Raw genomic sequence first — 15,612 nt, forward strand, 5'->3', positions numbered from 1 at the left:
TGGCCCCTAGAGTGTTACATTGCTGAAATCAGATCATCTTCAAGCTGCAGGATGGACTTCAAATCTTGGACAACTGAGACAGACACTCAAGTTGTGGGGTGGACTTTGCTGTTATTAAAGATATCTGTGGCAGCAAAGGCCTGAGCTCCTACTCGAGAATAGTACGCATCTGGCCAGCTTGTGCTTTCAGGAATGGACTAAAGGTATTGTCTTACAGCAGGGAGGATCAGGGATCTCAGTGGCGTTCAGCTGGGGGAAAGCTAGGAGAAGCCATCACTATCCCTTTGTTACTGATTGACACCTATTGAATACTTTAGAAACCATGTGATTTAAATAATGTGTCTGTTTCATCTTTTAAAGTAAAAATGCCTTTGGAAATTGCTAGTTTTAATAACTGGTGGTTTTTAAGCACTGCTTATTAACACAATTCGGCCTAACGTTTCGATTAAAATTGTTTGCAGACTACACATTAACCCTCTAATGGTGGTAAAGAGTTGTTGATGTAACTTCCTTTCATAACTATGGATGGTCAATGAGTAAATAAGAAATATCGTGGCATATTTACAGGCCCCTAGCGCCACCTTGTGCCACATTACCATCATTTATTTTGACATTAATGTGTCCCAATGAGGCCAAAATCCCTGCGCCGTATTTACAAAGTGGCACAATGCATGCATTACGCCACTCTGTAAACCTTTACACTACATTATGCCTGCACCAGGCATAATGTATGCAAAGGGGGCTTTCCCCATTTGGGGGAGGCGGAAAAATGGTGCAAGGAAATCTAACAGATTTCCTTGCACCATTTATTGTGTCACTTTTAATGCCTGCTCAAGAGCAGACGTTAAAAGGGGGCTTCCATTCTTTAGCATGGTCCGCTATGTACTCTGCAGGAGTAGCGCCCATATTTTAGTGCTACTCCTGCAGAGTACATCAATAGCCTCATAAAAAATTACACTATTGACCCTACCCTGCGCCACGGTGCACCGTATTTTAAATACGGTGCACAAATGGTGGAGGTAGGGGGGTGCTAAGGAGCGCTGGGAAAGTGGCGCTGCACTCAGTCCAGCATCACTTTCCATAAATCTGCGCCTCTGTTTATTAACCAAGTGGATAATATTATAGTAACAAAGGTGTTGCCGGAATGGGTCTAAATTCCTATTTTACAGCAAATCAATTCTGGCATAACGAAGCATTTTAAAGGTGTATTTGTTTCACTCAGCACTGCATTCAGGCCAATGCACCCCAGACATAAAAACACACAAATACTCCGATAACACTTATTATAGTACAGTTGTACATCTTGCAGTGCAGGGGCTAGGAAGACCCCAAGAAGATAGTCAGGCCAAAACAGGAGACATAGATTAGGGGGAGAATAAAATGTCCTTCAGTTTACGGTTACACACACCTCATTTGTAACCCTAACAACATCTTTTTATTCTCACACGCGTTTGGTCACCAAGTCACAGTAATCCATTTCCTTTCAGACAACAACCAAAGGGAAAATCCGCATCCCAATATTACATCAACATCCTTATATTAGCCATGCTTTGTCCGTGGACAACCTTAGCGACACCCTCGGTAGGCAAAGCCATATGCATACAGCTCCAAGGGTAAGTGCTAAGAGGCCAAACGTTTGTCAGCTTTCCACTACTTAAGAACCACATAACATAGGGTGATGTATGTATTGAGTGACCTTAGTAGCTCCTTTTAATACTTTGTTCCCTCATGCACCAACACATTAGCTCAAGAATAAGACTGTATTTTTACCTGTGCATGACAACCTTAACAGGGATCAGATTCACCAGATTTTAGATATATGTACGTGGGTACTAATTTCAGAACATCCGATCCTCACAAAGAAATTAAATAGATGACATACTTTTGTCAGCAGATTTGAACCAGGTAAATTGGAGAAGTAGGATTTCCTTCTGAGATAAGTCCTCCAAAGAGCCATGAGATATCCAGATGACCCTCAAGAGGTATAAACCCAAAGTATCAACAAAACTGATAATGACAGTGCAGGAGCTGGAACAGGAGATCAAAGCAGTGAAGGTAACCATGCCAAATTCAAATAAAGTTCCAGTAAATACAGCTTTTCCTATTACTCATATACAAGGCCGCTGGAATTATGTGATTCTGTGGCCGCAGTGTTTTTTTGTGTAGTTATGGATTGACTGCACTTGCATAATCTGCAGATTTTAACAAACAAAAAGCTTCAAGCTCAAATGTATCAAAAGTTACTACAAACTTGGTGTCAAGTGCTCCTGCACAGTAAAAGGCCCTTTGCAAACGTTGACTAGCTTTCTTTCCGTTGTTTATTGTAGATTGTGGTTGTTAAACAGAACCTAATGTGCAATCTTATGCACAGTAAAAATGACAAGTTAATGAAGTGATTCTATTACAAAATGTGCCACATTCTGCCACATAATTTGGTCCTCCCCTGCTGCATAATTCCAGTGGCCCTGCCTATAAGCAACTCACAGTATACTGTTGTGTCCATAATTCGCCAACCTGGCCAATGCAACAATAGTAAGCAGAAAAAGCAAAAGAAGAAAAATGATGTGATCAAGCACGAAATTCCCCCCTGACCTGAATCAAGAAACATAGACCATCAATCATCACATGTGTGAAACTCCCCATGTCATCAATCACTGACCGTTTCAGCGACCCAGTAAGGCACACTGCAGTAAACCTAAATATGGTGGTATAGCCCAACCACATGAACTTCAGAATGGGTCTGAAAAGAGAACTATTCTGTCTCCTCCTTAACTAAACTGTCTTAAGTGGGGATGTTGATGAAGGATACCATACAAAAGGGGCATATTTACACTCCCCTGGCGCCCAGTAGTGCTACTAAGTAGTGTAATTTTTATTTATGTTACGATGGCACTAAACAGGCCCACACCCTGCACCATATTTACAAAGTGCCGCAACTCTAGCATTGCACCACTTTGTAAACCCTTACTCCACATTATACCTGAGCCAGGTATAATGTATGCAAGGGGGGGCATTCCCCCGCAAAGAGGCCCAAAAAAATGGCACAATGAAATTTACAAGATATTGCTGTGCCATTCTAGTGTCATTTTTAATACTTGCCCAGGGCAGGCGTAAAAGTGATGTCAGGTTAAAAATGTTGTATTTTTCATGCCACAGATGATCTGCAGTGGATATCCAATGGATCTGTGGATCCATGCATTCAACCATGTCTTGTGATTGATTGGCCGTATAATGAAGGAAAAGTGGCTGCTTTCATCTCAGGACTATGGGACTTGGCCCCCCAGTCCTAGGAAATAAAACTAAATAAGATATAAGGAGGCAGGATAGGGGGACCCAGACTCCCTGGGCCTTGTGGATGTTCACCCCAGAATGATTGACCCAGGGTCAAATTTTTTTAGAACATTTTTTTTAGTTCCATGTATTGGTGGATCGCTTGTGAAGCCCAGCGTGACACCTCTGTCAGAACCCCAAAAATATAAAAGGGGATTGTGTAGGGAAATGGCACCTGTTACCAAAAGCCTAACTCCTTGCACGCACTATGATGGACATCTTACTTTACATTAAAAGAACCCTAGAAATACACTGAAATAAACAAAGGTCAAAGTAACGTTATAGTTAGATAAGGTAAAAATATCATACCTTGCATTAAAAAAACCTTGAAAATTCACTAAAAAGATGTTATAGTTATATGAAAATGCCAGTTAAAACATACCAATGTACAAAATCACTGAAATTCACCAGTTATAGTTATCGCCAGTAACTATAACTGGTGCCCAAAAGTAGCTAAAACTCGCACCCTCAGCATACACTGCTCATGACCTCCCATGTTAAATCACATGTTCTGTGACATCATTGATAAAATCACTGTAACATCATTGATGACAACACAAGCTTGATGGGGCACAAGTTAAACTTAATTTAGGGCACGAGTTAAAGTAACTCAAGATTGCGGTAGCTGGTGAAATTTAGTGGTTTCCTTAATTTAAATCCAAAACAGTATGGTTTAACTGACATTTTCATCTTACTATAAAGTTCCTTTAAGCTTTGTTTTATATATATATATATATATATATATATATATATATATATATGGCAGTTGAAAGCTCCGGCCAAAATGTGTCACCACTTGTAGTGTTATTGCATTGGAGAATGAAATAAAATTGAATTGATTGGGAATCTGGTTGTGCTGCCCGTTCTCTGAACCAGACCAAGACTTTTGTGGTTGAAGTGGTTCGGTTTTCAAGACGTCATTGGAAAAAAAATATATACCTACATCTCTCTCTCTCTCTCTCTCTCTCTCTCTCTCTCTCTCTCTCTCTCTATATATATATATATATATATATATATATATATATATATATATAGACATGCTTTTCGTGGACCTGCTTCCCTTTGCAGCCGCCACGGAGCACCCCGTTCCGCACACGAAATAGAATACCGAAAAGAACACGAAGGAACGAGAGGGTTAAAATACATTCACGCACTTCTAAACATTTCCAGCTGAGAGATGCAAAAATCAATCCTAAAAATTCTGGCAAGGCAAATGTTATCACTAACACTGCAAGCAAACGAGCACTGTTCCATCATCTCCTCAAATTAATTCCATTTTCCGAGGCCCAACTTCACCGTCTGAAAACGTGTTTACAGCAGGCCTGAAACTCCTCGGGCGCCGTACTCTCATTCCGCCATCAAAGAGACCCGATATGCCTTCCCACGGGTAATTCTGATTAACACATTTTGTGCGCATAATACTCATGGCATTTCGTGACGCTCCCACCCGAGTGGAATCACTGTTTCTTTACCATCTCATACCCCACCCGTCTATAAAACCTGCCTTTCTTATTTCTGTCTTTCCTTATTAATTTCTGCCTCCCTTGCTCACTTCTCTCTAATTCCCTTCCTTGACCTCAACACTGCTGTTTGTATCACACCTTCTTTCCTTAATATATTCCTTCCTGTCCTCTCAATTCAGTGTTTTCCTAATTTTTAGCAAACGTTTTCACTCACCATCATTTTTCTTGTGTCAAGCTGCAATCTTCTCTAATCCCTTCCTGGGGGCACCAGATTATTTTTAAAAACCTAAAAACCTGATGTTCCATAAACTTCTCTTGCTCTAAGTTGACCTAGTGGTGTAACAAAAGGTGTGGCCCCCCGCCCTGACCCACCACCTATCAATTTTGCAGAGGGGGCCCCCTGGAGCTCAGGGATCCCTCCTCACTGTGGGGGGACTGCAGCGGGTGCTTATGTTATGCCACCAAGTGGACCCTATTATTACATTTGAGGCCAGTGTGCTGTGGTGCCCATGCAATAATCCTTTTGGTACCTGCCAATTACCTCCTCACTACTACCCTCAAACCGTGCCCCCTCATCTACCCGCAGCACCTCTCTCACATACATTTCAGTTATTCAATGATGCTATTCATACCAGTGTAGGGTGTCAGAGCACTTTGCACCACACATACTATATCGAGACAATAAATAATTTGCATGTAAATCATTCTATAGTAAATGTTATATAAGTCTGTGAGAACTAGGAATAGGAATCAAGGGCCATATGTACTAAAGCATTTTCCCATAGAGACAGAATGGGTAAAATCCTTTGGTACATCTATACCAGTCGGCAGTACATTTTAAGAGTGTTTGGTGTGGAGAAGCACAAAGTCAGGATTTAAAATGTGTCACTGTGGTTAGGGTTTACTAATAAGAATGTATTTCTTCTCAAACAAACTTTTTGGCAACATTAGGAAAAAGAAAGCTTCGGGGAAAAAACATAACATTCTACCTATACCATGCAGTTTGCACGCAGCTCTTTGCTGACATTTCATAGGTCACTGCCCTGTATAAGCACTGTAACTTATGAACTGCGAGTAACAAAAGGACCTCTGGGACACAAGCAGTAACCTAATGAGGTATACACATAAAATACAGTTCTGTGATCTACATGGTACATTTTTCTTTTCAACAGGAATGTTAACCCTCTACACTATATTGTGATTGATCAAAACTGCCACTTGACAAAACTCTCTCTCTAGCAGGAACATCATCCAATGTTTCTTCAGGAGAGTGAACCATGGAGGTACATCTCTGAGGGGAGGAGTTCATGGCTGACACCTTGGGCCACTCTTAATCCCAACCTGAGGCCTGAACCCACATACTTGAAGGTCAGCAAACACCTCAAAATCGAACTCTTCAAATGTGCCTGCAGTTAAACCCCACAAAGAAGAGGGGTCGCCTCCGAAGAATATTGGACTCAGTTACATAAGGGATCGAACTACATTTGCTCTTTCTGTCAGCTCCCGGAATGAGCCAAAAGTAGGCATGAGGCACATTGTAAAACTCCTTACATTAATAAATAAAAGATGAAGTTCGTGTTCCACGTATGCTTTAGAACTGAACTGCAGTTTTGAGTTTACTCTGTGTCCACACTATTGGCCTCCAGAACCATCTCTAGCTATTGAAAACAGCCTAGTAGATCCTTTTTTTTTACCATACATATGTATAATGTGTGTGGCTTATGACTATGCTTCCTAATATTCAATGCATCAGGCTTTAAAAGGGGAAGGATTTTTTGTGATTATTCTTCATTCTAAAGGGGCTCTTAAAATAACTGCTCTTTGTAAAACATGTCTGTTATGAAATTGCCTAACAGTAAAGCAAAAGATGTCACAAAGTAGAAATCTGTATCCCTAACCTATTTTAAATAAATTTAAATAACCTAGGAATGTGTACATGCTGCAGACAAAAGTCCTATCGCAAGTCATCAAATGGGGATATTAATACGGTCTGGGCACAATGTTCTCAATCCCAGTGTAATGTCTAAATATGGCAATCAACAACTGAACTACAGCAGGGCTTGCTTCTGCACTGCACCAGGTGTGAGTTTTTTTTAGTAATGAGTTTTATATGTTTGTGTAAAAAACTGTGTGTTTTTATTGAAATCTTCAAATTGAGCAGCAGGGGATGCGATATGTGACAAGTTAGGTCAAATCATGTTACAAAGAAAATGGTGTCACGACATAAGAATGTTTTCCATACTACATCCTACAGCCCATCTATGATGAATTGGCCGACCAGTGTTCCGTGGAGGATTTAGGCAACCACAAGTGGTCTGGTGTTTCAGAACTGAAATTACTGGGTCTTGAAACGTTGTATCTAAATTTACTGGGTGTGGAAAGGGGCTGTAGCAGAACCAAAGATTGCCCCTCAACACGTCCTACATAGCGTGGGCAGACTTTGCTCCCACAGACGGGCCACCGTATGGCACAGCTGTAGGCAGCCACCCTAACTCTGCTTCCAACTATCTGACTGGCACTTGTCCACTTACTGCCATTTCTTGCCTGCTCAAGAGGACTGTCCACCCAACTAACAGATCCCCACCTGCCTGGCAGACATCTCCAAGCCTACGCTGGAGTAGCTGCATTGGCAGCTCTAATGTAGGCTCAGAGAAAGGCTGAGCGAGCCAGGTTGTTTTTGCCTGGCTCAGCATGTATGCTTTCAAAAACAAAATCCCAAAGCAGAAGTTTGTTTGTGTAAAACAAGCATTCAGTGGCACAGAAGTTCACGGTTCTTTGTCCCCTGTACCTGTGATCTATTGATGGGCTGCCCTGCACGGGCCGCCATACCTCATGAGAAAGCTAGTGAAGGTTGCCATGCTGTAAACAGGTCTGGGTGACTGTCACTATGGCCTAAAGGTCCAGTGGTGAATGGGCTATCAGATCAATGGTTTAAACTAGGCAAGCCAGATTAGGCTATACTAGTGGAAACCGTGCACTTAAATGTGGTGGGCCACTGTGAGTTTAAAGTGTCAGGAGCCCTGTTGATTTATGACCAAGCATCTGCTCTCCAAACTCTAAATCATTCGCACAGTTGTTCTTTTATGGCATAGTGGTGCAGAGAATTCTCTCTATGTCAAAAGAATGTTTTTCAGGTAGTGTATGTCACCTATTGTATCAAGTTTCGGTGGGCACATGAACTGCCACTTATATGGCTACCACACTGGGGACAAGATGCCAGATAAAGAGCTTGGTACATCATTGATAAAAGTGTGAGGGGAGGAAGTGGAACTGCAAAGTAAACGCGGATCCCTTTGGAATGGATGAAGGCTCAGTGGAGGTATTGGACATGATGCAAAGCATCAGTCGAGCCACTGGAAGAGACTTCCTTTAGTTAGACAGTGGATATAGATTGTCCTAATCTTGGATTCTTGCTCTCTCCATTGCGCTCTGGCTACCTTTCTCACGGATTAAGCACACCGCTTGGGGAAAATATATGAGCATGCAACTGTGGCACAATACTCAATTGTTTCGGCAGAGTTTCACCAGATGATGGAAAGAATGGAGCACGAGCTGTACTCTCATTCCAGAAGACCATGCTAGACCCTGAAATAGTCTCTTTACTTATTAAGGTTCATTCAGAACTCAATTAAAAAACTATAATACACTCATACAGAATAACACCAATACATTTACAGCTTTTTCCACAGTAGAAATTCCAAAGAAAAGCCAGTTAAAAAATCGGTAAGAAACTCTTAAAAATCTGAATAAATTAAAACACACATATTCATTTCGAAGAGACAATAGAAAGTGCATAAATTCATCCATATTTCTTAACTTATGCCTACTGTAAAGAGGTGTTAAAAACACCCTCGAGGTACAGCAAGTGACCCTTAGTCCAGCCATATAGAGCGTCAATAAACCCACAGAGAATGGATTCAAGCACTGCAAAGGATACCTAAAACCCCTACAAGCCCTGAGAAAGCTGTTAGCCCCAGAATCTACACACTGGACATACACTGGGGATCTTTTGTGGGAGAAAGGAACTAGAACCACTTCTTTCATTTCTCCTATATCTATGTCAGTCTTGTTGGATCTCTGGGGTATTGGACGGACAGCGATTGGACTCCATTTTGGAAGAAGCACTGTGGTGCACAAGCAGTTTGACTAGGGTCGATGTCGCTCTCAGAGATATACAAAACCCTGACAACATTCAGATGGGTAACAATGGTAGGTGCCTGCACTTCGATCAGAGCCCAAGATCTGGGGCATCGCCAACATGCTATGCAGGCTGACCGCCTGAATGCTATATGTCACACAGGAGTGGGAACTTAGGGCAAGATGTAGCAAAGTAGCAAATTGCGACTTGCAATTTGCTTGTCCCTGCGACTCGCAAATTGCAAGTCGCAATTTGGGATGCAAAAAGGTGTCTCAGACACCTTCTGCGACTCGCTATGGGGTCGCAAAGACCCACCTCATTAATATTAATGAGGTGGGTCGCAATTTGCGACCCCATAGCGACTCAGGGCACTCACGGGGATGGAGGCCTGCTGGGAACAGCAGACCTCCATGTCCGTGACTGCTTTTAAATAAAGCAGTTTTTTTTTTCAAAGTGCAACCCGTTTTCCTTAAAGGAAAACGAGCTGCACTTTGAAAAATAAACCGAAACCTTTTGTTTCGGTATTTTTCAGGGCAGGTAGTGGTCCATTGGCCCATGGGGACCCCTTCCCGTTTGTGACTGGGTTACCATCCACTTCAAGTGGATGGTAACTGCAATTTCATTTGCGACCGCAAAGGAAATTGCATTGCATTGCGAGTCGCAAATAGGAAGGGAACACCCCTTCCTATTTGCGAGTCGGAAATGCATTTTGCGAGTCGGATCCGACTTACAAAATGCATTTCTGCATACCGGTGAGGTTTTTGCGCCTCGCAAATGGCATTTTTCCCCGTTTGCGACTCGCAAACGCCTTTTTACATCTGGCCCTAAGTGCCAGGACCCATGATGTTCCTCAGGAGGCCACTGCAGCTTGCGTCATCTTAAGGCCCTGCCACAGCTGCTAAATAGCAATATTGAAGCCACCTACCAGCTAACAAATGCACTCCTACAAATGTGACAATTTGGATTATGTCCCGTGGCCTAAAGGTACAGGAATGGCCTGGACATGCTGGTAGTAATATTATTATTAATTTTAATGGCATACTGGATTGTAAAACACACTGTTCTGTGCTCTTTTAAAAACAGACTGTCAGCGCCATCACGTGGAGGGCTGTTGAATATGTGTGTGTTATAGAAATAAGTGCCGGTGTGGAGTACTTGCAAACACAGGCACAAATGAAGCACTGATGTGCATATGAAATCCAATGGTAATCCGTTGGGTTAGTGTGGGATAAGTGTAAGTGGCCCAGTGTTGTTCTTGGCCCTGGTGAAGCTCAAGAACCTTAGATTTTCGTGTTCAAACATCTTTTTAGCTTGCTGGCATTAACATATATGCAGACCTTTGGTACAAAAAGTGTGAAAGCTGCCTATGTGCAAATACGACCAAACTAATGCAGCAAAATACGTGTGGGATCCCATTTTACAGAGATGAAGCATTCTAATTTGCCATGGGACATGCATTCTTATAAAAGTCCATACATAATTCAAATGACAACACTTAATTTTAAAAGTCCTTGTCTTAATACATTATTTAATAACTTGGAAAGTGGCACTACATTTGAAAAATGCTAGGGCAGTGGTCAGTGGTAGAACCTATACCCAAGAGGTTTGGCAAATTGAGAAACATCAGCAATTTCAACTTTAGCTAACTTTGCAGAGGTGAGGTTTCCCCTTCGAAGGCCACAAAGTGAGCTGGTTTCCTGGCTGAAGATGTCCTACTCATAAAGACAGCCCATCCTGTGTCTGGACAATCTGCTCAGTGGTGTGGGTCTATGGAATGAGCAGGCAGAATGGATCTCTGGGGAACTTGTGAAGAATATATCCCACATACAGGACTCCCTTGGGGAATGACTAATTTTCTGGTAGAACATTGCTAGAGGAGGGCCAGATACATACTAGGGGTAAGGGCAGTGAAAAATTTGAGTCAGTGGTTTTCAGTGCTCAGTACCAGCACTTAGTTCTCAACTCCAACACTTAAAACAGTGCGCCACTTGGTGGTGGTGTTTGCCTAGATCAGAGATGAGCACAAAAGCACTTGCTTCTTAATTCCATACATATTAAAAATGTCCAATACCTGCTACCCAAGCCGTTCTTATAGCAGTGGGGGGCCTGGAATAGTCACACTTGTTGGCATGTGATGCTTAGTAGTTGTGTCGGTAATGTCATTGATAGGGGCAATGGGTGGTTCAAACTTCAGCAGCCTCCTGACAAGGGCCCTGGCACTCATTCATTTTTACAAATTAAGCACTGGGAAAGAGTTCTGACAGGGACAATTGTCAAGCAGCATCAGTTCACTCACTTCCTCTTGCAGCCCCTCCTGGTTGACTGCTGCTGCACTCCTTTTCTTTACTGTACACGAAGCTTGCAAAGTATCGCAAACCACTAAGGCTCTCATTACAACCCTGGTGGTCGGTGTTAAAGTGGCATTAATACCGCCAACAGGCCGGCGGTAAAGAAAATGGGAATATGACCCTGGCGGTAACCGTCATCCAAGACGCAACTTTAACACACCGACCGCCAGGGTGGTAACGGCCACTGGGCTGGAGGCTTTGGCCTCCAGCCTGGCGGCTGCCACAAACCCACCCTCCGGATCACAACCCGGACTACCGCCATGGTTTTCGTGTCAAACTTACCACCTCCCCAGGGTCCTCCCCTACCCTCCCCCTCCCGCACATATACACACCCACACGCGGACCCATATACACACATGCACACACGCATAACCACCACCACCCACGCATGCACACATACATACCCACACACCGCAACACACACCAACATACCTTGCCACACACATGCCTTCACAATACACAATACTCAAAATCAGTCATTCACGCATGCATCCGAAGCAACTCACAGCCACATGCACGCATACCAAAACATACACACACACACACCCAACATACACACAACACCCCCCACCCCCCTCTCCGGTCAGAGAACCCGACTTACCTGCTTGCAGGGGGTCCTCCGGCTGGAGACGGTCCACGCCGCTGCTGTCAGCAGCAGCGTCTGCCAGCAAAACAAGCCAACAAAATTGGCCATGATACGGTCAGCGGTGTTTTGCTGGTGTGGCGGTGCTGCTGTCAGCAGCGCCGCCTTACCGCGTCTGCCGCCATGACCGTCTGCAGTGTTCCGCCAGCATTCAGTGGTCATGATACGCGTAAACGGCTGGTAGCCACAGCAGCAGTATGGTGGCGGCCGTCGCCGTGGCGGTAGGCGGTAGTTACCACCAATGTTGTAATGAGGGCCTAAGTTGTGAATCTTGAAACTTAGAAACTTCATAATCCCAGGGCTCCGCTATCGCAGAGGAGCATTACCCCGTTGCTGAAAGCAGAAAAATTAAAGGAATAATTTCATTATCCCTTTATTTTTCTGATTTCTTAGGTGGGGCAGGGCCAGCATCCTCTATGTCAAAAAGTGGAGGAGGGGTGGTGGTGTGCTTCTAAGTGCGCATGTCAGTTTGGCCGGCCGTCCGAGGCCAGCCAAACTGACATGTGCACTTAGAACTCTCCACTAGGCTGTGTTGCACAGCCAGTTGGAGACCAAGCGCAGTGTCCCACTCCCTCCCTGAGCAGCATTTCTGCCCGTTCAGGCCAATCGCGGCACTTCTGTCATGCTTATAACAGCATGAGAGAAGTGTCAGGATTGGACGGGAGGGAGGAAAAAGACTAGAGGTGGCTGGAGTGGTGGAACAAGGAGGCAGCAGCTGAGTTTTTTTTTTTTTATTGCACTCCGTACCTCCCATTCTGCGAGCTGCCCTACACGCCCCGTCCTTCCTGGCAGCAGCCGCTACTGCATATACTCCATGATAGCTGACGCTTGGGTTCTAGAAATATTTAAAAGCTAGGTTGGGCCTTTGAACTTTTGTTTAAAGATTGATGTCACCAGAACCCTTGCATCACTGAGTCTAATAATCTTGGGTTTGGGAGTAGCGTGCTACTCACCACAAAACACGTTTCAATGCCTCATCAGGGATTGTAAGCACTATGTAAATACATTTACAATTATTAAGCTATTTATTATCATTGGAAGCAGGTAGGGATGTTGTTCCTTCAACAAAAATAATAAATAGCATCCAATTGTATGGTTTATATTCCAAAGCTATATTAGAACAGGCCTGTTATTGACCAGAAATACAAGCTTTTACCTGCAGTTATAGAATGCAAGGCACCACAAAGCAATGCTGAATGGGCCATAATAATCTGGCTATTGCTGGAGTTCCCCTGTCATTGCAGTAAACCATTGCCCTCTGGGGATGGGCTAATGACCAGCCTTGGCAACGTTGCCACCTCAATCCCAGACGTAGAAATTGCTTACAGCTGTAAAACTCGGTGCCAATGTATGGATTGTACAAAGCTCGCCAGCGGCTAGTGCAATGGTGCATTCATCAAATCTATATAATTCAGGCATGCTCAGGCTCCTGCAAGACAGTCTAGAACCAGCACAACAGTCCCACTTAGTAATTTGTGAGAATTTAAAGACATGTATTTTGTCGTCTGAGATATGCATTGTTTATGCCACTGTGCAAACACTAGTTGTACATTAGAACAGTCAAGCCTATTATAAGCAACATATGTAGCTGATGATTAAGGGTATTTGGTACATGATTGTCTTTTAAGTAAGCAGAAGACCATAAATTAAAACATTCAGAACAAATACCTATTGATACCCATTGATTAAAATGTGACTGCTCACCTCCTTCCTAATGAATCTACTGTCAACACTTGCAGAAAACTTCAAAGTACTGTGTGTTTAAGATTCCATTTTGGTGTCCTCGTGAACCTGGACAACAGGAAGGCCTATGAAAGGGAATATTTCACGACATGTATTAAAGAAATGAGAGAAATTGAGTTTAATGACGTTTGATTAATTAAAATCATTACATTTCAGTATAAATAACAAGGATAAAAAAAGATGAACACTTAGATTCATAGGGAAGAAGGTATAATATTTGAAGTTCTCTTTGGAACATCAAACTCCCCATACCCAGCAATCTGACATAACACATATGCGTTTGCCTCATACAAGTCCTTAGTCATCAAAACCACAAGGGAGCACAGAATTCTAAAGTGCTTAGTGCTAAAAGTGCTTCATAGTACATCATTCCCGCTAAATGCTAAAGTGCATCTCCGGGAGTCAATAATGCTCCATCATGGACACTTAAGATTAATGGTTGCTGCTTTCATGAACTTAAGAAAACCAGATAGCTGATATGATTCTTCTTTAAAACAGGTTAGAATAGCTGCCCACCATGTCCTCACATTTAAAATTCAAAATATTGGCTGGAGCCAGTGGGGCTTCAAGGGTTTTTATAACTTCATAAATGCAGATCACATGCATTAAGGACTCTTATGATACACCACACCATCTGCATTGTGTATCAACTTCACCATCCTTGCAACCATAATTTAATTTATAACAATTTGTGTATTTTCTGCAAATACCAAGCATAGTGATGCAAAATTATTTTAAACCCATAATTTGTACCTAAGACATACCTATATCACACCCCAGGGGTCAGGCTAGCTTCATCCTGACCCCTTATGCCACTTTCAATTTGGATTTTCACCCCCGGGACCATGTCCCGTGAAATAAAATGGCAGCCACAACTTTGTAGTCAGGTTGTGGTCTGCCAGTTGTAGCGCTTCTTTTCCCACACATTTTCACAAACAACTTGAGAATTTTGCAAACTATTCACAGCCAGAGATATACAAATGTATTTTCCTTTCAATAGCTCAAAAACTACTAAACAGATTCAAACCAAATAAGTGAAAGCATAATCTGTGTACCAACAGCTAGCTTTCTGCCAAATTTGATTTGATTCATCCAATGGTTCAGCCTGTAGTCGTGTCTAAAGAATCCTATGGAAATTAACATGGGAAACGCATTCTTTTTTTAGCCCCCTTTTTCTCGACCCCCACTTAACGGATTACCCTGAAACTTTCCATGCGCAACAAGAATCATTGCAACACTTTTTGGGGGAAAATTACATGAAGATTGGTCAAACTGTGCCAAAGATGTAGACAAGTCAAAAAACACTTTTCCAATGGAAACTTGGTACTAACTAGAACTACCTAGTGGCAATCGCCACCAGGTAATATATTATTTTTTTAATATCTATATCTATATATATATATATATAGAGAGAGAGAGAGAGAGAGAGAGAGAGAGAGAGAGAGAGAGAGAGAGAGCAATATTCAAACAAGGTGGAAGGAGGAGAAAGGAATTCAATTATACGTCAATGGAATCTAAAAACTCCAACTGTACACACACAGAAACAGAAGCTCAATTGATGTGCACACCAAACTTGGGGAAACGTGTGCTGTGTATGCAGTGGAGTGCAAGAAGGGTACCTCAATAAGCCTTATTGGAAAAGTGAGCAGTTCTAGTGCCTGAATGAGTAAAATGTGCCCTAAAACACTAAGAAGCACTGTCAAGATGACAATGCTACCCCTTGATACAGGCCTCAACCTATTTGTTTTCTCAGTGTTTCCTTTGTGCCATGTGGCCGCCGAGCATGCACATACATACACAACAGACTTGTTGTAATGGCCTTTCTTATCCTTTGTAGAAACATCATTGGAAAATGGCCACCCGGCGAAGATCTTGTAATGAATTTCCATTAAGCATAAGAAAAAAACATTACAAGACAGCTATATTACATGCAAGTAAACATCCAGT

The 15,612-nt window shown here is 42.7% G+C and overlaps 1 protein-coding gene across 2 annotated transcripts in view; it reads right to left on the reverse strand.

The window, feature by feature from the left end:
- Positions 1-15,612, reverse strand: part of CDH22 (cadherin 22) — a 1,297,615-nt gene that overhangs the window by 1,243,676 nt on the left and 38,327 nt on the right. The window contains exon 2 of one of the 2 annotated variants that reach the window (XM_069243534.1): positions 13,627-13,730. The exons of the other annotated variant lie outside the window; for it this stretch is intronic. The gene's annotated coding sequence lies outside the window, so the exon portion shown is untranslated. The remainder of the gene's footprint in view (positions 1-13,626; positions 13,731-15,612) is intronic. 2 annotated transcript variants of the gene reach the window in all.

Source organism: Pleurodeles waltl, chromosome 7 (genome assembly GCF_031143425.1).
Source record: "Pleurodeles waltl isolate 20211129_DDA chromosome 7, aPleWal1.hap1.20221129, whole genome shotgun sequence".
Lineage (NCBI taxonomy): Eukaryota > Metazoa > Chordata > Amphibia > Caudata > Salamandridae > Pleurodeles > Pleurodeles waltl.